General features: G+C 37.0%; 1 protein-coding gene across 1 annotated transcript in view; it reads right to left on the minus strand.

The window, feature by feature from the left end:
- The window catches only part of LOC117078438 (teneurin-1-like), a 348,633-nt gene that overhangs the window by 184,301 nt on the left and 141,305 nt on the right, over positions 1 to 23,027 (minus strand). The gene's annotated exons all lie outside the window — the stretch shown is intronic.

The raw sequence follows: 23,027 nt of genomic DNA on the forward strand, positions 1-23,027 counted from the left end.
GTGGTGCTGAGAAGAATGTATATTCTGTTGATTTGGGTGGAGAGTTATATAGATGTCTATTAGGTCCGCTTGGTGCAGAGATGAGTTCAATTCCTGGATATCCTTGTTAACTTTCTGTCTCGTTGATCTGTCTAATGTTGACAGTGGAGTGTTGAAGTCTCCCATTATTATTGTATGGGAGTCTAAGTCTCTTTGTAAGTCTCTGAGGATTTGCTTTATGAATCTGGGTGCTCCTGTATTGGGTGTATATATATTTAGGATAGTTAGCTTTTCCTGTTGAATTGATCCCTTTACCATTATGTAATGGCCTTCTTTGTCTCTTTTGATCTTTGATGGTTTAAAGTCTGTTTTATCACAGACTAGGATTGCAACCCCTGCTTTTTTTTTGTTCTCCATTTGCTTGGTAGATCTTCCTCCATCCCTTTATTTTGAGCCTATGTATGTCTCTGCATGTGAGGTGGGTCTCCTGAATACAGCAGACTGATGGGTCTTGACTCTTTATCCAGTTTGCCAGTCTGTGTCTTTTCATTGGAGCATTTAGTCCATTAACATTTAAGGTTAATATTGTTATGTGTGAACTTGATCCTGCCATTATGATATTAACTGGTTATTTTGCTCGTTAGTTGATGCCGTTTCTTCCTAGCCTCGATGGTCTTTACATTTTCGCATGTTTTTGCAATGGCGGGTACTGGTTGTTCCTTTCCATGTTTAGGGCTTCCTTCAGGGTCTCTTGTAAGGCAGGCCTGGTGGTGACAAAATCTCTAAGCATTTGCTTACCTGTAAAGGATTTTATTTCTCCTTCACTGATGAAACTTAGTTTGGCTGGATATGAAATTCTGGGTTGAAAATTCTTTTCTTTAAGAACGTTGAATATTGGCCCCCACTCCCTTCTGGTTTGTAGAGTTTCTGCTGAGAGGTCTGCTGTTAAGTCTGATGGGCTTCCCTTTGTGGGTAACCCGACCTTTCTCTCTGGCTGCCCTTAAGATTTTTCCTTCATTTCAACTTTGGTGAATCTGGCCATTATGTGTCTTGGAGTTGCTCTTCTCGAGGAGTATCTTTGTGGCGTTCTCTGTATTTCCTGAATTTGAATGTTGGCCTGCCCTACTAGGTTGGGGAAGTTCTCCTGGATGATATCCTGAAGAGTGTTTTCCAACTTGGTTCCATTTTCCCCCTCACTTTCAGGCACCCCAATCAGATGTAGATTTGGTCTTTTTACATAATCCCATACTTCTTGCAGGCTTTGTCCATTTCTTTTTCTTCTTTTTTCTTTTGGTTTCTCTTCTCACTTCATTTCATTCATTTGATCCTCAATCGCTGATACTCTTCTTCCAGTTGATCGAGTCGGTTACTGAAGCTTGTGGATTTGTCACGTATTTCTCGTGTCATGGTTTTCATCTCTGTCATTTCATTTATGACCTCTCTGCATTAATTATTCTAGCTCTCAATTCTTCCACTCTTTTTTCAAGATTTTTAGTTTCTTTGCGCTGGGTACGTAATTCTCCTTCAGCTCTGAGAAGTTTGATGGACTGAAGCCTTCTTCTCTCATCTCATCAAAGTCATTCTCTTACCAGCTTTGATCCGTTGCTGGCGATGAGCTGCGCTCCTTTGCAGGGGGAGATGCGCTCTTATTTTTTGAATTTCCTGCTTTTCTGCCCTGCTTCTTCCCCATCTTCGTGGTTGTATCTGCCTCTGGTCTTTGATGATGGTGACGTACTGATGGGGTTTTGGTATAGGTGTTCTTCCTGTTTGATAGTTTTCCTTCTAATAGTCAGGACCCTCAGCTGTAGGTCTGTTGGAGATTGCTTGAGGTCCACTCCAGACCCTGTTTGCCTGGGTATCAGCAGCAGAGGTTGCAGAAGATAGAATATTGCTGAACAGCGAGTGTACCTGTCTGATTCTTACTTTGGAAGCTTCCTCTCAGGGGTGTACTCCACCCTGTGAGGTGTGGGGTGTCAGACTGCCCCTAGTGGGGCATGTCTCCCAGTTAGGCTACGCAGGGGTCAGAGACCCACTTGAGCAGGCAGTCTGTCCCTTCTCAGATCTCAACCTCGGTGTTTGGAGATCCACTGCTCTCTTCAAAGCTGTCAGACAGAGTCGTTCGCATCTGCACAGGCCTCTGCTGCTTCCCCTTTTGTTGTTTAGCTGTGCCCTGTCTCCAGAGGTGGAGTCTACAGAGACAGGCAGGTTTCCTTGAGCTGCTGTGAGCTCCACCCAGTTCGAGCTTCCCAGTGGCTTTGTTTACCTACTTAAGCCTCAGCAATGGCGGGCGCCCCTTCCCCAGCCTCGCTGCTGCCGTTTTGGTTAGATAGCAGACTGCTGTGCTAGCAATGAGGGAGGCTCCGTGGCCATGGGACCCTCCCGGCCAGGTGTGGGTATAATCTCCTGGTGTGCCCGCTTGCTTAAAGCACAGTATTGGGGTGGGAATTACCCGATTTTCCAGGTGTTGTGTGTCTCAGTTCCCCTGGCTAGGAAAAGGGATTCCCTTCCCCCTTGCGCTTCCCAGGTGAGGCAATGCCTCGCCCTGCTTCAGCTCTCGCTGGGCGGGCTGCAGCAGCTGACCAGCACCAATTGTCCGTCACTCCCCAGTGAGATGACCCCAGTACCTCAGTTGAAAATGCAGAAATCACCAGTCTTGTGTGTCGCTCGCGCTGGGAGTTGGAGACTGGAACTCCTCCTATTCGGCCATCTTGCTCCACCCTGTTTTCCATGACATTTTTATCCAAGTCATGAACGAGAAAATACAGTTTGTAAATAACAAAGAACTAGTAGGAATAACTAGCCTGTTCAATGGCATAATCATCATGCCCCAAATTCATGCCAAGCTAGAACTATGAGCCAAATATAACACACTATAATTTCAGAGACAGATACAAAGATACTTCAAAATGTTCATGGAAAATCCATATTATGAAGAAACTACGTATACACTTCAATTTTTTTGCACCTAATAAACTTGCACTAACTTGTTATAACATGTCTGAACAGGATCTACTTTGAGGCACTTAGAAAGATATCTGTTCAGGAGAGCACATATCAGAGTAACATGAATTCGCTAAAGTTGAAGCAAGAAAAAAACAATATTTATGGTGAAGCTTGTGTAGAAGACTAGTGAAATCCCTGATCTTTACACAAAGTTTATGGGGAGAAAGCTCTCCCCAAATCAGCAGTTTACAAGTGAACAACTCATTTTAAGAAGGGATGAGATGATGTTGAAGATGAAAGCCACAGTGGCAGACTATCCACATCAATTTGTGTGGAAAAAAATTATCTTGTTTGTGATTTAATTGAAGAAGACCAATGATTAAGAGCAGAAACAATAGCCAACACCACAGACATCTTAAGTGGTTCAGCTTACACAGTTTTGACTGAAAAAATAAAGATGAGCAAATTTTCCACTCAATGGGTACCAAAACTGTTACTCCCAGATCAGCTGTAGGCAACAGCAGAGCTTACACTAGAAATTGAAAACAAGTGGGATCAAGATCTTGAAGCATTTCTTCAAAGAATTGCAACAGGGGATGAAAGATGTTTTACTAGCACAATCCTGAAGACAAAGCATGATCAAAGCAATGGCTACAAAGAGGTGGAATGGTCCAGTCAAAGCAAAAGCAGACAGGTCAAAAACACAGGTCATGGCAACATTTTCTGGGGAATGCTCAAGGTGTTTTACTTGTTGACTTTCTGGAGGGCCAAAGAATGATAACAGCTGCTTATTATGAGTGTGTTTAGAGAAATATTTAGCAGAAAAATGTCCAGGAAATCTTTAACAAGAGTCTTTCTCCACCAGGGCAATGCTCCTGCTCATGCCCCCCATCAAACAACGGCAATTTTGTGAGAGTTTCAATGGAAAGCATTAGGCATCCACCTTACAGTCCTGATTTAGCTCCTTCTGACTTCTTTTTGTTTCCTAATCTTTAAAAATCTGTAAAGGCCATCCATTTTTCTTCAGCTAATAATGCAAAAAGACTGCATTAATATGGTCAAATTCCCAGGAACTTCAGTTCTTCAGGGAAAGACTAAATGGCTGGTATCATCACTTACAAAAGTGTGTTGACCTTGATAGAGCTTACGTTGAGAAATAAAGTTTATACTTTTTGATTTTTATGATTTAATTCCATTTTCCATAAACTTTTTCAAGTCCCTTCATATGTAAAGTCCTGCATTTGTAAAAGTATCTCTACTACACAAGTACATGGAAACAAAAATTGGTATAAAAATAGCTGCATACGGAGACTAAGATTTTAGTTGACTGTACGCACAATGAGCTGGCAAGATGATGTGGCTGATGTGAGCATACGCTGTGTAAATGGAAATGTGGAAAAGATAATATTCTTGATCTGATTTCAGCTGCCCAAACCACACCTGGAGTCTGTGTTCAATTGCAGTCTCCTCCTCTTTAAAAGGCCATGAAACAAATAGAATGTGTTCAGAAGTGAGTGACCAAGATACCTGAATGACAGGAAGATGTGTCATCCTTGCATATGTTTAATAGCCATTTGTGAAGAAAGTTGTGGAAAGGACTCAAGCAACAGGAGTACATGACTTAAAAAGATTTTTCTAAGCCTTAAGAATGGCAAACTGGTAGGAAGCTGGTAACTAAGAGTGGGAGCTGAGAGGAAGCTGGAAACCAAGGAACACAGGGTTGCCACAACATTAAGGGGATTCCATGGATCATTTATGCCTGAGTCAGTTTTTCTCTGAAATGCAGATGGTCTGGAACTACTTCCCTAGTTCTATCTACTACTGACATTTAGCCCAGAGTCCCTCCTCCCAATAAGCACAATTCTGAGCTTACCTACTTATGCTAATGAAGGGAGGTAGAGAAACAGCAGCAATTTGTAACTTTTTATTATTGTTCCCTTCACATTACAATCCTCAAACTGTATACTGCAGAGGGGATATCATGCAGTATTGGAAAGCTCACTGAGCTGAGAGAATACCACGGTTATATAAGACCTGCATTAGTCCATTTTCTCTGGGTCTCAATTTTGTAACCTAAAAACGGAGGTAGTCAGTTGAAATGGTCTCTAATGTCACTTTCAGATTGAAAATATAGTATAATTCTATTGATACAGTGTTAATTTTAAAATAATATTTTATGATTTTTTCCAAGTTTATAACAAAACATGAAAACAAATTATCTATTTGGCTTAGTGAATCAAACTAAATGAAATATTGCCATGCTACATATTCAGTGCAGAGAATGCTGATAACTTTAAGTTTGGTGATTCAGGCAAACATAGTTTTACTTTCAGTCCTAATTGCTTCACTCATTGTCTTGTTTGTTGTTTGGTTGGTTTATTTAAGCTTATGCCCATTTTTTGAAACATTAGTTCATTTTGGTGGGATATCATCTAGTTATTCTTTAATGAGCTGACTCTTGGCATAGGAAGTGTAAGATCAAGCAGAAAAGGAACTTGTGGACAAAATGCAATCCTTGGGAAAGAAGTTCAGAGGCTCTATAAGAGAGGAGTGAGCTTGGGATCCCCTGCTATGAACTTCCCCTGAGTGATTTGCAAATGTAATTTTTTCTGGGAAACAGAAATGACAGCTCAGATAATCAACATACACTTCTCACCACAAGAGAACCTTGGTTTGCAGAGATGGACAGCAAATATGAACAGCTCATTTTTGCCTCAAAGTCCCCAAAGAAAGGGTTATTTTTTCTTAGAATCTAAGTCAAGGGATCTTGGGAAAAATCCAGTCTTATCGAAAATAAAATGACATGAGTATCTTCTCAAGCATTTTAGACCATTTATTGCCAAAACAACATTGGTACTCAAATAGATTTCACTTTGCTACATTGGAGCTTTCCAGGTAAGTGAAAATTTGCCAGAATCTCTAGAGAAAAAAAACCTGAAATGCTATTCTTTGACAGAGTGAGGGAAATACATAGTTTATCTAATGAAAGCTTTTCCTTCTGCTCCTCTCTATTTTAAAAAGCATTCACCTCTGCTCACCACTTCTTGGGTTCCAGTTGACCTATTGTCTCACTTATCTGGGCTTTCAGTAACGCAGTTCAGTCATCAAAAGAAATGCTCAAAGACTATTGGTGAGGCAGGCAAACTTCTGTCATGTCTGAACTAGGTAGCAGGCCATGGTTTTTCTTAATGCAGCTAAAGTCTGAAGTGGCTTCTATAAGTGGCTGTTTATTGTTTTTGTTTTGTTTCAAAAGGGGATGCTTTTGTTTTCAAACTTTTACCTAAAGAAACTGACTTCAGGCTTCTAATTCAACTCTTTATACTCTTCCTTCTCATATTTCCCTTCTTTTTTGAGAGAATAAAAGTAGGCTTTGAAATAGCCTAAATTTTTCTATAAATTCCAGTGAAAAGTTGATTCAGAGTTGACCTACAATGCTCTGAAAGACACATGTTCAAAGGAAGAGTAAGAGCTAACATTCTAGTACCATACACTAAAATGCACAAAATTTTAAGTAAAACACACTCTGATTTGCACTGTTGAGCAAAGAGAGACAAACTAATAATAAGCCACTGACTTGGAAATAATTGCAACTGCTCTGCAATTCAATGAGAATTCGGAGCTGTCCTGGAAAAGCAAGCTAAAATGAAAAGAGGTGGTGATGGTGGTGTGATAGTGTTTAATATTTTTCACCTAAAATGAATGGTGCTATCAGTTGCCATGGTGCTCCCTAATTAGGCCTGGTCTGGGGTCCTGCTCTATGAGATATGGAAAAAAAATCCACAAAAACTTAATTAATGGAATGGGGAACAGACAAAGAATTTAAGTTTCTTTAATCTGGAAAGACAAAGGGTGAGAAGAAAGGTAAATGATGGATGTCTAACAAAGAAGTGAATGAATAAAAGGTCATCACACTCCAGAAAGGTAAAATTGGGTAACATTCCATAAAATTTATGAATAGAGCTGATGACTAATGAAATAAAATACAATCAATATTTATACATTAATTTTCCAAATATGTTAACTCTGAGAAAAGAAACAGGAACAAGACATGGCATTTAACTTCAAAAGTTCACATTTCAGCTGGGGAAATACATAAAAACAAAACAGCATAAAATTTTATGAATGATTTCACAGGGGCATGGGCTATGAATAAGAGTATAAGGATATATTAAGGACTTGTTTTCAGAGAGAAGAAGGTAGGTATGAAGAGAAGTCTAGGAAGATTTGACAAAAGAGAACACATTTAATCAGGGCCTTGAAGAATTACTTGAAAGTACACTGGCCTCAGAAGGGATAGCAGGGTATTCCAGAAGAGGAAAAGCATTCAACAAAGGCGTAAGTGAAGACAAAAATAAATGACGTGTTAATGAAACGGAAAGGTCCAGGATAGCTGGACTATAGCCTCCATGGGAGAAGTAATGTTAATCAAGGCCAAAGGTAGGCAGAGCTTTAAATACTACAATAAAGAACATGTACATATCTTGCGGACAACACAAGCCAATAGTAGTTTTTCATTTGTTTTAGATGAAGGGGATACATGTGCAGGTTTGTTAAGTGGGAATGATATGGGGTTGAGCTTCTAGTGTATCCATCACCCAAATAATGACTATTGTACCCAATAGGTAATTTTTTAACACTCACCTCCCTCTCGCCCTCCCCCATTTTGGAGTCCCCAATATCTATTGTTTCCATCTTTATATTCATGTGTACACATTGTTTAGCTCCATTTGTAAGTGAGAGCAGGCAGTAATTAGTTTTCTTTTCTGAGTTATTTCACTTAGGATAATGGCCTCTAGCTCCATCCATGTTGCTACAAAGGACATGATTTCTTTCTTTCTATGGATGCATGGTATTCCATGGTGTATATCTACCACATTTTCTCTGTAAATTCTTTGTAGATTTTCTTCAGGTTGATTCCATGACTTTGCCATGGTGAATAGTGCTGCAATAAACTGATGAGTACAAGTGTATTTTTGATATAATGATTCCTTTTCCTTTGGGTAGATACCAGTAGTGGGATTGCTGGATCAAATGATAGTTCTGATGAAACCATATGGACACAAGGAAGGAAACAACACACATCTGGGCCTGTTGAGGGGTGGGGATGCAGAGGAGGGAGAGCATCAGGATAAATAGCTAATGCATGCAGGGTTTAAAACCTAGATGACGGGTTGATGGGTGAAGCAAACCACCATGGCACATGTTTACCTATGTAACAAACCTTCATGTCCTGCACATGTATCCCAGAACTTAAAATACAATAAAAACTTAAAAAGTTATAAAAATAATGATAGTTCTACTTCTAGTTTTTTGATAAATCTCCATACTGCTTCCGCAGGAGCTGAACAAATTTACACTCTCCAATATACCCTTTTCTCTGCATCCACATCAATGCCTATTGTTTTGTTTGTGTGTGTGTGTGTGTGTGTGTGTGTGTGTGTGTGTTTACTTTTTAGTAATAGCCAGATTGGCATGATAGCCCATGCCTATACTTGCAGCACTTGAGGTCAGGAGTTTGAGACCAGCCTGGGCAACATAGTGAGAGTCTGTCTCTACAAAAAATTTTTAAAATTAGCTGGGCATGGTGGTGTGCACCTGTGGTCTTAGCTACTCAGTAGGCTGAGGAGGGAGGATCACTTGAGCTTAGAAGTTCAAGGCTGTAGTGGGCCAGGATCACACCACTTCCCTCTAGGCTGGGAGACAGAGACCCTGTATCCAAGTAATAATAATCATGATAATAACAATAATGATAGCCATTCTGACTAGTGTTAGATGATATTTCATTGTGTTTTTGATTTGCATTTATCTGACAATTAGTGATGGTAAGCATTTTTTCTTATATTTGTTGGCCACTTGTATGTTTTCTTTTGAGAAATGTCTGTTTATGCCCACTGCCCATTTTTTAATGGAGTTGTTTGTTTTTTCCTTGTTGAGTTGTTTGAGTTCCTTGTAGATTTTGGATATTAGACCTTTGTTGGATGCACAGTTTGCAAATATTTTCTACCATTCTGTAGGTTGTCTGTTTACTCCAACAGTAGTTTTTAAACAGGAAAGTGATCTTGGTACTAACCTCACTTTCTGGAGAACAAGTGTACTTGTTATGGTTCAGGGGAGTAAAACTTAGATCCAAGGAGGACATGTTTGTCTGCCTCTGTCACTATCAGGCTGTATGACCTTAAATAAGTCATTAAGTTTCCTGTGCCTTGGTTACCACCTCTGTAAAATTAGATGTTTGCAAATATCTAAAGGACTGTAATGTGGAAGGGAAATAGATGTATTCTGTGTGCCTCAAACTGGTGGGTGGACAGATTTGAGCTCAATATGAAGAAGAACCAACAGGGGCAATCATGGACAAAATGGTTGCTTTAGAAGTTCTCCAGATGTTCCTAGTCATGTAATAGAATGATGTAGAAGGAAATCAAATACTAGATGAACAGATGCATAAGAGAAGGGGTTAGAATAGATAACCTTTTGGGTCCCTTTCAGACTGGACATTCTACTCATTCTTCCACAAATCAGCTCTTCAAACAGAAAGAAGATGGATATATTCTCTTTTTTATGTATTTCTTCACCCTGATTTGCCTTCCTTTCACCATTTTGCATATTACATGCTCTAATTTCACCTTTCTGGTTGATATCTTCTGGATACTATCATGTAGCCAGCTATGTTCCTAACCAAATTTCACACCCAAAACTGAACATACTGTTTCCCAAAAAAGTGACCAGATCTCTCTGTTAGTGATTAGGATTCTATGTACAGTAAAACCTTAATTAACTGAAGTCCAACTAATGAAACATTTTATTTCATGTTCTACGCGCATTTTTATGAGAAAAACAAACATGGTGACTAAGCAAGCCTTTATCTTGAATTTACTGAAGGAAAAACAAATTCGTCTCCCAAGAAGTAGTCTGAGGTCAATAGAGATTCATCCCAATCTCCTACTTTTCCCATACATTAAGAACAGATTTCAGAATGATGAACTTGAGACTCTGAAAAAATGTTCCAAATACTAAAGTAAAATGCAATTGTGTTCACTTAACTGTACTTATTAAAGTAGTACAATGGACTACAGTTATTAAAATGTTTCAACCACAAAGACTGAAATAAAAGGTAGATGTGCTACTTAATTTTAAAAAGCCTCAATTAACACCCTCTTCCCTAAATATTTTAGTAAATGAAGACTTTTCTATATTAAGATCCATGTCCTTCCCTATTATATGTAAAGGAAAAGGGAATATTTCATTTTCACCTCCCTATACCTACCACTGATAGGGCACCTAGGTGTTTATAAATGTTTGTTGAATTGATTAATAATAGACATATATTAGTTATTATTATTAGCCTGTTTCAGTAGCCATATTCTTTTCTATCTTCAAAAAGTTTCAAACTCTGTATTCCTATACTTCTGTCAGATCATATAAATAAAATACATAAGTATAAATATGATGCATGTGGTATTATTTGCATTCATATTAATAAACTATAAGATATTAAAACCAAAAGCAGTGTTGAAGGTCATCAAATTCAATTATATAATTTTACAGAGGTGGGAACCAAGGCACAGGAAACTTAAATGACTTATTTAAGGTCATACAGCTTGTTAGTGACAGAGACAGGACGGACTAAAATACCGGGTTTCCTTTTTCTCAGTCCTGTGATTTTTTTTTCTTCTACAAAAAAAAACTAGCTCTGCATTATTTAAAGTCAAGTAGGAAACAATTTTTGTGCTGAAACAAGAAGGTACTCAGAAATGTTCTTCCATTTCAACACTAGAATTCTCAGGCACAGAGAAGTCTGGTTTTCCTCTCCTTTATTCGAAAGGTATCTTGTGTATTTATTTTATATCCTTGCTACTCTAAAATCAATCTAATGTTGTTTTAAGAGACAATAAAAGCCAGAATAATATGGCATAGATTTATCTATCAGTGGCAGCAGTGAAGGAATTGCCATCTACTCTAATTTGTCAGTAATTTATAAGAGTGCCTGTTGGGCACCAAGACATGAAGAGGTACCTTGTGTTACTAAACTAATAACTTCTCACTTCATTTTTTTTAAAAAACTGTAATTCTTGGTAAATTAATTGTCCACACAGGAACTGTCATTAGGCAAGGTTTGGGACTATAATACTCAAAGTTTTGAGGGGTGTAATGAACAAGAAATCTTCAGAAGCTTGGGAAAGAAATTGCAAGGCAGCACTGGTAAACCTTTCAGATCTGATGGAATCTGCCAAGTCACCTAGATTTTACACATTACTAAATCTTATGCTACATTCATGTAATAATATTATGTAAGGTCTTTTTTATGTTAAAGGAGGAAGTTTTCATCATTTGCCTTATAATTACATTGAGAGATTATCTCTAAAAAGAAAATTCAAAGAAAATTTAAAATGTAACCCAGAGAATCAAAAAAAGTTACTCATGATAGACATTCCTCAATAGGGACTCATGAGCTGCTAGTCTACACAAACATCAAATATATGAGATCAAACCTTTTGTATCACATTGAGGCACAAAAGCAGAGGGCAGGAAAATTTGTATGCTGTATGCTATTAATCCTCTAAGAACTCAATAATCTATGTAGGCATGGAGGTAAGTTTTAGCAGAAAGAACCCTGATAACTTATGAAAAAATCAAGAAAAGCAAGCAATATGAACAAAATGCAAAAATAACCAAATTTCTTCAGTTTGTGAGGTGTAGTGTCTGTGGTCTTTGGGGAAGTGGGATACACTGATGATGAAGAGATTAAAAACATTCTAAAACGTAATGGGTGATCAACTGAAAAATATCACTTACTTACCTTGCTGTTATGACCAACCATAAAGTGTATCTCAAAAAAATAAAACTGCAATTTCAATTTCCTTGACCTTTTATGTTTATATTATCAAAAATGATAGCACAGTTTTTTAAATTTACACATCAGAAAGGCCATTTGAGGAAAAATGGGCTTTCACAACTCTAATCTTTTATGGTTTTTTTTTTTTTTGCTTTTGTAATGGTGATTAAAACTCAAAGTAGGAGTTACCTGCAGTATTTTCATTTCTGTATCTGTTGATTGTCAACACTGGTCTTTCTGTGGCTTTGTAGGTATGTGGGTAAAAAAATGAGTAGTCATCATTTTCAAAATAAATCACAGTATGGATAGTGGGCAGGAGGCACTAATGTCTGCCAAGGTTCCTGTCCAGTTTATCACTTCAAGGTCCACCTAGCGTATTTTTACTTCATTAATCAATGATTGAACACTTAATAAGTTCCTTCCAAGTCAAGGTACATCATTCACCAGACCCCATCATTGCAGGGCTGAATTGGAACAGATTATTGCCAAAACAGATTACTGAGATGCTTGACAAACTAGCTTATAATGTTTCATTCTTTCCTTGTCAGGTAAAATTTAACAGAATTAGGATTGACATCAAAGACATTTCTGAAAAGGTCATGATCTTATCACATCACTGAGATTAAGCACTGTAAGGATTTGCTTCAAGTTGGGTGGGAAATCTTTAAAATTCTATACAACTTTGAGAAGACATTTAGAGATTTCTCCCCCAGTGACCTAACTAGATTTGTTGGAAAGCTGGAGGGCATAGTGTGACAGAGCTGCTTACTTAAGTAACTCACAAGACTTGCAGATAGTTTAGTCAGTTCTCATATGACTCCAAGAGCAGTCAGAGAAAAGATAACCAGCTGTATCACATTTTTTTTTTTTTTTTTTTTTTTTTTACCTAGATGGGTCCACCATATCACCTTTACCCTTTTGACTCCCAGGTTGACCACTGTGGGTCTGTTTCCCCAGCCTGGCCCTTCCAGCCTACTTGCTCAGATACAAGTCACTGCTTAGGCACCTGCCATATCACACCACACCATACCACATCATACCCTACCATCTACAATCTTCCCCACCTCAACTTCTAAATGGTTTGGATCAGTACTAGCCAGCTGCAGCAAGAATAATTCTATTTCTAGCACCCAGGAAGCCCACTGCTCCTCCACAAAAGCCATATCTTAACTATCTCTATCATCTGGGGCCTCTATCACTTGAATCTCTTCATTTCTACCCACTCATCAATGGAACATGTGAGGCATATCACACCAGTCCTTTCCCAGTCTTAGGTCTGATTTCAACAGCTTCTTATCTCTCAACTATGCCAATATTCCCTAGTACTAACTTCCTAGTCAGCTCTATAGTAAGACAAATTACACCAGGCTCTATAGTAAGACAAATTACACCAGGCCTATTCTCGCTCCAGGCCACTGCCCATACTATTTTCCTATTACTTCTTCTTCACTTCCCCACTTCCCTATCATCTAGGCAAAGCTATCTGTCACTCATCATTAAAACTCCAGTTCCTTCAGGAGGCTTTTCCTGATTACTTCAACAACAGAAAAGCTACTGTTAGTTAAGCATTTATTACTTAACACTTTGAATCCATTATAGCTTTAGTGAAATAAAATCAACCCACTTAAAATATATAATTCAATTATTTTTAGTTAATTGATAGAGTTGTGCAACTATCAGCACAAACCAACTTTAGGATGTTTACACTGGATATTACACCATTTCCAAAACACTCCTTGTGTCTTTTGTGGTGATTTGCAATCACTACCTGTTACCACACCCCACCCTTGGCAACCACTAATCTATTTTCTATCTCCATAGGTTTGTATTTTCATAACATTTAACATGAATTAGATTGTACAATAGGTTTGCACAATCTATTTTGCATGTGCTTTATTTCACTTAGTATAATGTTTTTGGGATTCATCCATGTTGTAGCATGCATCAAAACTTCATTCCGTTTTATGGCTGAATAATATTCCATTGTATGGATATATTATATTTTGTTTATCCGTCCATCAGTTGATGAACATTTGGGGTATAGACACTTTTTGGCTATTAGGAATAATGCTATTATGAACTTTTGGGTATAAGTTTTTATGTAGACATATGTTTTCATTACTCTTGTATATATATTTAGGCATGGAATATAACCTTAAAAATCACTCATTTAAAATGTACAATTTCGTAGATTTTAGTATATTCAGAGTCGTGCAACCTTTACCATGATCAATTTTCAAACATTTTCAATCATCCCCAAAAGAAGCCCCATATCCTCGCATCCATTGTTGACACTCTTCACAGGAACCCTACAAGTTAGGTATTACATCCCTAGTTTTTCAGGAAAAGAAACATAGGCTCAGCAAATCCATAAACTTGGTAAATATCAGAGCCTGCATTTGAATCCAACTTGTTTGACATAATAGCTTACAGTATTTCCACATCACCATACTGCCACCAATCCTCAGAGTTCCTCTTCTCTAAGATAATTCTAGAATTCTCATTTCATTCCCATATGTGTATTCCTTTTGCCACATAATCATAAACTTCCTTATCTATATCTTATACCTCAAAATGAATATCTTCTCTCTACAACTAAACCATAAACTAATGAAGAGTAAGGAGTGCATGGTATATTGGTATATTTCCTTTGACTTCTTCCTAGATCCAAAAAGTACTATAGAAAAAGTAAGATTTCTATGTGTTTTATAATCAGGAAAAAGTTATTCCTTATGATTAACCTAAATCTCTCCTCTTATAAAGGTCAATGTTTAGTTTTTTCCTTTTAGTGTCAATATAGCACCAACAGTTGAAGCTTCATCACATTGTAAAGTCACATCATACCCTAACAGATCTCTCCTTTGCTTGGTATCATTCCAGCAACATGAGTATGGTCTGAACCATGTAGTCTTTTAGGTATTTATGTTTTACCTGAACTTGAATTTGCTCGTAGATATAATGTAAATATATTACATATTGTCTTCCCAAACTGATAAAAAAACTTTTCATGAGTAATTATCATGGCTTCTTGTTTTGGGTCCCATGTGTTAACCAACACAGTGATGAATAAACAGCATGTTTCCAATAAATGCTTCCTCCAGTGTTTGAACATCATCATCATGAAAGGGATCTCTCGTGATGATGGGTTCTTGCTCTGGGAGAGTGGAGTCTGGCAGTTTTTGTGCGCTGAGGCTGCTACTATTGTGCTGTGTGCATTTGGTAAAATTGCTGCTCGGCCCTGGGTCTCTGTTTTGCCATCTATAGCATAGGCAGTGTTTGGATTAGAATATCTCAGCATTACTTCCCACTCTTGAATCATCTTCTCTATATGTTTACTAGATGTTATCAGTTTAACATCCACTAGTTTCAATATCCAATCTTTTTTACTTTGATATTAACAATGTGCCAACTAAAAACTCTTACCACCTTCCTCATTTTTACTAACTTGAATTAGTTTTCTCCTTTTGTGTTTTAGGGTATAATACCTTTTACTCAACTTGAGATCCCTTTGTTATCCTTATCATACTTTAACATTTCAAAAATATTTTTTTCATCCAGATTCCTTTCCTCAAAGGATGATCTGCTCTTTCAGATTCCCTTCTTAGCATTTCCTACTTTATTAAGTTTGTGTTTTAATTTTCCCTTTCTGCTAGTTTTTTTCTTTGGAAAATGTATGACAGAAACACGACTCCTGGACACTAAATGCCATCGTATTTCAAAAGTAATGAAGCATTTTCTCATTAACTTATTTAAAAAAACAGCATAAAGTTTGATAAGCAATAAAATAATTGGAAGGAACTGGAAGTTTTCCATAATTTTCATACAGACAAATTATTTTTTAAAACTATCTTATTTTAAACAGCATCTTACCTTATATATAGTACTAAGGAATCTAAACTAGCAGGTTAATTTTAAAATGTTATTAGATAACATTTATACAGTTAATAATAGATCCTGTTGCCATGGAATCTTAACTGAATTTTTGAGCTCTATGGGTTGATTTTTTTTTTTTAATCAATTAAGCCCTTAGCTGTAATGTTTCATTAAAATATTTTTTTATACGAATGCAATTATTTGGATGAAGATATTGAGTACATTTCCTAGTTTGCAAATGATATTCAAATTGGACTAAAAATAGAGGATGAAGGAACTGTAATCAAAAATGACACATATTTTCCAGGTGACTGAATCATATCGGGTGAAATGTATTCTCATGTTAAGAATGCTTGGGACTAAGAAAGCCCATTCACAGATCCTCCTGCTCTTTGACCTCTCTCCATCTCTGCTCCTACCTTTTACCACTTCCTTCTCCCAATATGCACTCCCCAAGGACAGGAAAAATCAGAAATGATTAGGAGAGAAGAGGGAAATCCTAGACAAAGGAGAACAAGGAGATTATTAGTGGCTTAATAATCTGCCAGTTCTAAGACTATAAATCAACTGAAGTCATCCCATTTATGTCCAAGGTGCTTATTATAGTACATCTGGACTTGGACTGGAGGTATTGATCATTTTCTTTCTGTTCTGGACCACTGCATCAGAGTACTACTTACTAATTAAAATGTGATAGCTACCCCAAGTGTTGAAACAGATGGAGAAAGACAATGTTTTCATATTTGGATTATTCTCACTGAATGGAAAATCAGAACTACATGATCATAACTCATACCTACACAGAAAAGGAGGACAAACCCCGGGGTATGACAACAGAGGATGTGCAGTCTGGGTTGGCAGTGACTACAGAATTTGGAAGAAATGATCAAGTCATGTGGTTCTGGAGGCAGTAGCAGCAGTCTGGCAGGGAAATGGCAGAGGATGAAGTATTCTACAAAGAAGCTTTAGATTTAGATTCACAGTGTCTTTCTGCACAAATATGGGTTATGAATTCCAAGTTGTCACATGGTTACTGAAAAGTAGAACTGTTATGTGAACCCAATTCAGTTATTTTTACCAAGGATCATATTTCAAATTGTTTAAAAAAGCAATGAGGCAATGCAGTGTATGCAATTAGTGAGTAGTCAGTTTGAATCCCAAGTGACCTGAAACTTGTTGCTAAACTTTTACGGCTTTCAGTTTCCTAATTCATATAATTATGTGAATAATAAAAGAGAGGAAATAAAGTGTCTAACAAAGTAAAATAGGTACTTGATAAAATAGGTGTTATTATAATTAGTATTAATTATTAGTAAGAAAGTACACGCTTTCCATTTATTTCACCTCATTACCTACTGCTTATTGGTAGCAGTTTTTCTTAATTGCAGGTTCCATTTTTTAAAATTTATAATGCACCCCTTGGTAGTTGTATCTTCAAACCAAATCCATAGTAATGATGGCAAACATTACAGAAATAATAAATGCACTGAAGGAAATACACAGAAAACAAAGTGGATTGCTCCCATACCTAAAATGTGTTTGTAGTCTGGCTGGGGAGATAAAACATGAGCATTGACATGAAATGATCTATATAAAACATCATTAATAAGATTAGCAAATATATTTTGAATGCTTAGTAAGAGTTTGCAATTATGCTGGTCACAGTTTTAGCTGTTTTATGCATATTAACTCATTTGTAACCCATAACAACCTGTAAGTAAGAACCATTATTATTCCCATTTCACAGATGAATAAACTGACACCAGGAGCTTAAATAAGTTCTCCAGAGTTACACAGGTAATAAGTAGCACTGTCAGGATTCAAATATGTTTCTAAAGCTCATGCTTTAAAATACTTCACTATACTGCCTCTCAAATCATCAATCAAGTACAGACAAAATATCTAAACAGCTGTGGATTGAAAACTAAATGAACTTAAATAGCAATGTAAGACTGAATAAGATATAAAAATAATAAATGCATCTAAAATCACCAAATGAAACTGATATTTCATTCATAAAAGGAGTGGATCATGGTGAAAGAGCCAACAAATCCAGGAAGACTGTCACCATCAATTTCTGCTTTACTTGCTGAAAAGCAAGATATCTGAGGATAGACAGTAGCATCTGAATACACAGTCTGCTTCATTGTCCATTTATCAAAGGCCTTTCTTGAAGAAGGAATAATTTTGCAGTAAAATATACTGGTCATACTGGAAGAATATATTTGAAAGCCACATTTTTATCTCAATAATCATAATGAAAATCTTTCTGTATATTCCAAGTATTTCTGATAAACAATATATGATTTATATTGAATGATTTTTCATCTTGCCCAAATTTAATTTCTAATGATTGCTTATGCTCTGCCACAAACATTTCTGAGATAAACTTCTTTTAGTTGTGGGAACACTTCTTGACTACATGATTTCTCCATTGTCCTATCCATTCAAACAGGCTATAGTAAAATCCCATTATGCAATTTTTCATGGGATTGAGAAAAGAAAACATCATAAAGAGGAAAATGATAAAAGCAAGATATATTGCTCCATGGAGGCTTTCCTCAGAAGCTCTCTTTGTAGTAGACAGCTGTGCACTCACATCTGTTTCAGGACAACATGGAGGCTTATAAGGAATCATGAGCAGCATTCCTCCTTTTCTAACCCCATTATTCGCCTCCAAATTCTCTCTTTATGCTGCGTATAATGTAAGAGAATCACTGGAGGCTGAAATGAGAAGCAGGAGTAATCATGATTACCCTGCCTCATTTATTTGAGACTCAGATCACTGATTGCCCCAGCTCTGATATGTTTTCTAGTGTCCTCCAGATACGTTTCCTAGCTCCATGTTACTCAATATGTGGTTCCTGGAAAGCAGCACCAGCATCAGCATCACCTGGAAGCTTGTTGGAAATTCAGATTCTCAATCCCACCTCCCTTTTAGCAGAGAGGGATTATATGAAAAGGCCAATAAACAATGAAAAGTGAAAGGGTGAAATTAATAAAAAAATCACATAAGTATAAAACCAGACATATTTTCAAAGTATAGAATGCCTGTCCTAAGTTAAAAATGATCTAATCAAAAGTTTCTTGAATGGCACAGCTTACCTATGTGCCTCATTAACTTCATTTCTTTCCCTGATCCTTTGGGAGGAAATATGAACATCATGGAGACCCATACCAGCTCAGCTGTGGAGATTCTCAACCTTTGTTACTATAATCAGAATCAATACCATTATAAGCTAACATTTATTTAGTGTTTACTATATACAAGACATATTGTTAGGTGCTTTGCATACTTTTGCTCCCCATTTTACAGATGCAGAAACTGGGATTCAGAAAATGTAAATTACCTAAGTTCCATAGCTAAAGGTGGTAAATATAAATATAAAATCACATATTCCTGAAAATATAAAATACAAGATCATACATTCCTGCTTTTGGAGCCCGAGCTAGTAACTTTTTACTGCCTTACTGGTCTTTTCTCTACCTGTGACTCCAGAATTTATTTTCTGGCACAATGTTAACGTACTTCTATTCTGTATCTACTGGAGATGAGAAAGACATTTTTCCAAAAGGCTAAAAATTCCTCTCAAGGCTTCAGTTCTGCCTGTGTGTACTCCAGAAATATACAACCACACTCCTGGAGTTCTTATCATTTCCTGCTTCCCCATCCCCCATACTTACCCTGTTTCATTTTCTCTCTTTTATTGGCTTAACAGGCACATACTGGCTTAGCAAATGTCAGGCTTGTTTTGTTCTTTACAAAGCTCAATGTTTTCATCTATTTTTCTCTGCTACCCTTTTGTCCTGGTCCTCTTATCATCCATGTAACTTTTCATTCTAAGCCCTGTGAGGTCAGCAGCTTTATCTATGTGGTTCTCCACTGTATCCCCAGATCTTAGAACAACACCTAGTACATAAGCACTCAAAAATATTTGTTGACTCAACAAATAAGTCTTAGAGTAATTTATATGGAGTGTGTGTTTGTCGGGCTTCTTCTCTATCTACATTTATTTGCTAGATTATTGTATTTTGCCCAATAGTTTCAATACCATGTATCCACTTTTTAAATTATAACTTCAATCCTGACCATAGTCTAAACTTTATACTCATGTATACAGCTGTTTCTCTTAATTTCCACTTGGTTACAGTATAGGCATTTCAAATTTAATAGGTCCAAAATCTATCTTTCAATTTCTCTCCCAAGCCTTCCCAACACTTACACCTTCACATCAGTAAATGGCATCACTACTTACACAGTTACTCGGATCAAAAAGCTTGGTGCACTCCCTGATTCCTCTTTCCCTCCTATCTCACACAGAATCAATCAGCAAGTTATATAGATTTTATCTTAAAAATACTTACTTTCTGAGCTAAAAATAGAACTACTCTTGGAGCCAGCAATCCCACTACTGGGTATCTACCCAGTGAAAAAGAAAAAGACACCTACACTTGTATGTTTATTGCAGCACAATTCACAATAGCAAACATAGGGAATTAACCTAAGTGCCCATCAACAGACGATTCGATGAAGCAAACATGGTAGAATAATATGGAATATTTATTCAGCCATAAAAAATTGAATCATGTTTTTTGCAGCAATATGGATGGAACTGGACCGGTCATTACACTGAGTGAAATGAGACAGACATAGACAAATGTTGCATGTTCTTGCTTATAAGTGGGAGCTAAACAATGTGTAGATATGGACATACAGAGGGGAGTAATAGACACTGGGGACTCCAAATGGGGTGAGGAGGTGGAAAGGCAGTGGACAATGAGAAATTACTTAAGGGGTACAAGGTATGTTATTTTGGTGATAGACACCCTGAAAGCCCTGACTTGACCACTATATAATCTATGCATGTAACAAAAATGCATGCCCCCAAATTGCATTACCCCTTAAGTTTATATAAATAAAAAATAAATAAATGAAAGGCAAATGTAAATGAAAAAATATATATATACTCTGAATCTACTCATTCTTTACTACCTACCCTTGCCCATACCACCATCAGGATGTACCTAGACTATGGCAATAACCTCTTAACTGGCCTTGCTGTTTGAATTCTTTCCTCTCGAAAACCTCTTTTGATCTAGCAGCAATGGTTATCTTTCTACAACATATAAATCAGATCACCTGATTCCTCTGCTCAAAAGCCTCCAACAGTATTCCATCATACTTAAAATAAAATGAATTCCTCACATTGCCCTACAGGGCCCCATACAAACTGGCCCCTGCCTCCGTCCTATTGCTAAAATACAACCATACTGGCTGGCTTTGTGTTTGTCTAATAGTGCATGCTTAATACCACTTGAGGGCATATTTGATTATTCAACAAACTGTTTTGAATGCCATCCTCCTCCCTCCAGATTGTGGATGGCTGGCTCCTGTACTTCATTCATTTAAGTGTCACCTCCTCAGAGAGAAGACCGCTGATAATCATAGCTAACTAAAATAGCACCCAGGTGCATTACACCATTTTTTGTTCCCTTGTCTAAGTTTATCTTTATGGCATTTATCCCAACCTAACACAATATATACGTATGTTTTAATTTTTTCTTTTTAAATGTTGTGGGTAGATAGTAGTTGTATATATCTATGGGGTACATGAGATATTTTGATACAGTCATACGATGCATAATAATCATATCAGGGTAAATGGAGTGTCCGTCACCTCAAACATCTACTCTTTCTTTATGTTACAAACAATCCAATTATACTTTTAGTTATTTTAAAATGTACAATAAATTATATTTTATTCATTTATTATTTTCCGATTGCAGTTCAAATTCCATGAAAGAGGGGACTTGATCAGTCTTGCTTACTGCTCTATCCCTGGTGTCTGGAACTATCTGGTACACTATTGGCACATTGAAAATGTTTGTTGACTGAATAAATAGTGGTGGATATCACCTTTGTCCTTGGAAACTTCCTCATTCTGTCCTGTTTTGAAGCCAACTGAGTATGTACACTTTTGCTCTTTCATTAAGCTCAACATCTCCTGGAGTCTTTCCACAAAAAAAATCAGCTTCCCATTGAACAAATGCATCTACTTATTGGCTTATTTACATAGTATAAATAATTATTGTACTTCGATTCCAGTGAATGCTTAATCTTCCTTCTAGTCCAGTTTATATTCCTGATCTCCTGGGGTCTAGATTCTATTTTGTACCCTTATCTGTCAAGCCTAATTAACACCACATCTCTTGGTCCCTGCTCTTCTATCACCCATGAGACTGAATGCATCCTTTCATCCCTCTACCCAAGATTCTGAACTCTGAAATCTAGTCCTTACACATATCATACACACACATATATGTTACTGTAATCTGTGAAATTACTAAATTTTTGAAAGTCAAAAAAAACCATATATATTGAAAGATGCCAAAAAACATGGTAACGATATGCTTCCAACTTTTTAGAACAGCCCTAATTTCAAAGAATGTTATTATTTTCAATAGCAGTAACTCATTTAAAGGAGATGCAATATATACAACTCTTGAAATTGTTAACATGAATATATCCACATATTGAAAAAAATATTTGGTCAGACTGTGTGTCCCAATTTAGGGTTCAGAAAATAGGTCACTGTAGCCATGGTCTTACTGCCCTGTTAGCCTAGATTCTGGATCCCCACAGACTTTAGGAACAGCTCCCAGGAGTAGTCTCTGCCTTATCATATTGACATATTGTCATAATTTTTACTAGGAGGGTGGCAGTGAAAATGGGGATGCTCAAGTTTGTAGGTGAGACCACAAGATGTTTCCTCTCTTCCAATATGTTTTCAGCTGTTTTAGCTGTGTGTGAAAACAGGGTTTCGAACAATATAGAAGACAGGAAGGACTGTAACTCAAAAAGTTGAGAGGTAGACCTGTTCAACACCCTTTTATCTCTCTTTGTTTCAGCCTTCCCTTCCCTTTCCCCATACTTACATCCTCTCTTCTCCTGACACACATGCACAGGATTCCTTCATATTATGCACTAGCTACCAGGGGCTTTGATCTGTCACACCTCAACCAGCCATCCATCCATCCATTCAAAAAAAATCTTTATTGAATACTACTATCTCCTGGGAACTGTGCTTGGTGTTGGGGATAGAGAAGTGGATAAAGCATGGTGCCTCATTGCCACTAGCTTAGAGTGTCTCCTGAAAACTATTTTTTTTTTATGTCTTATATATTTAGACTAGCAGCTCAGCTGATATTCTGTCGCTTTAATAGTATTACCTATTAATATACCTTTTTCTAAAAACATCAGTATTTTCTGTAGAAATTCATTGGTCTTCCATAGTCCCTAGCACATCATCATAATAACCATACTAGCTACCATTTTCAGTGCCTACTATATCCCAGGCAATTAATTATATTCATATATATTTCACCTCTTAATCCATAA

The sequence above is a fragment of the Trachypithecus francoisi genome, unplaced genomic scaffold (assembly GCF_009764315.1).
Source record: "Trachypithecus francoisi isolate TF-2019V2 unplaced genomic scaffold, Tfra_2.0 Lachesis_group6, whole genome shotgun sequence".
Lineage (NCBI taxonomy): Eukaryota > Metazoa > Chordata > Mammalia > Primates > Cercopithecidae > Trachypithecus > Trachypithecus francoisi.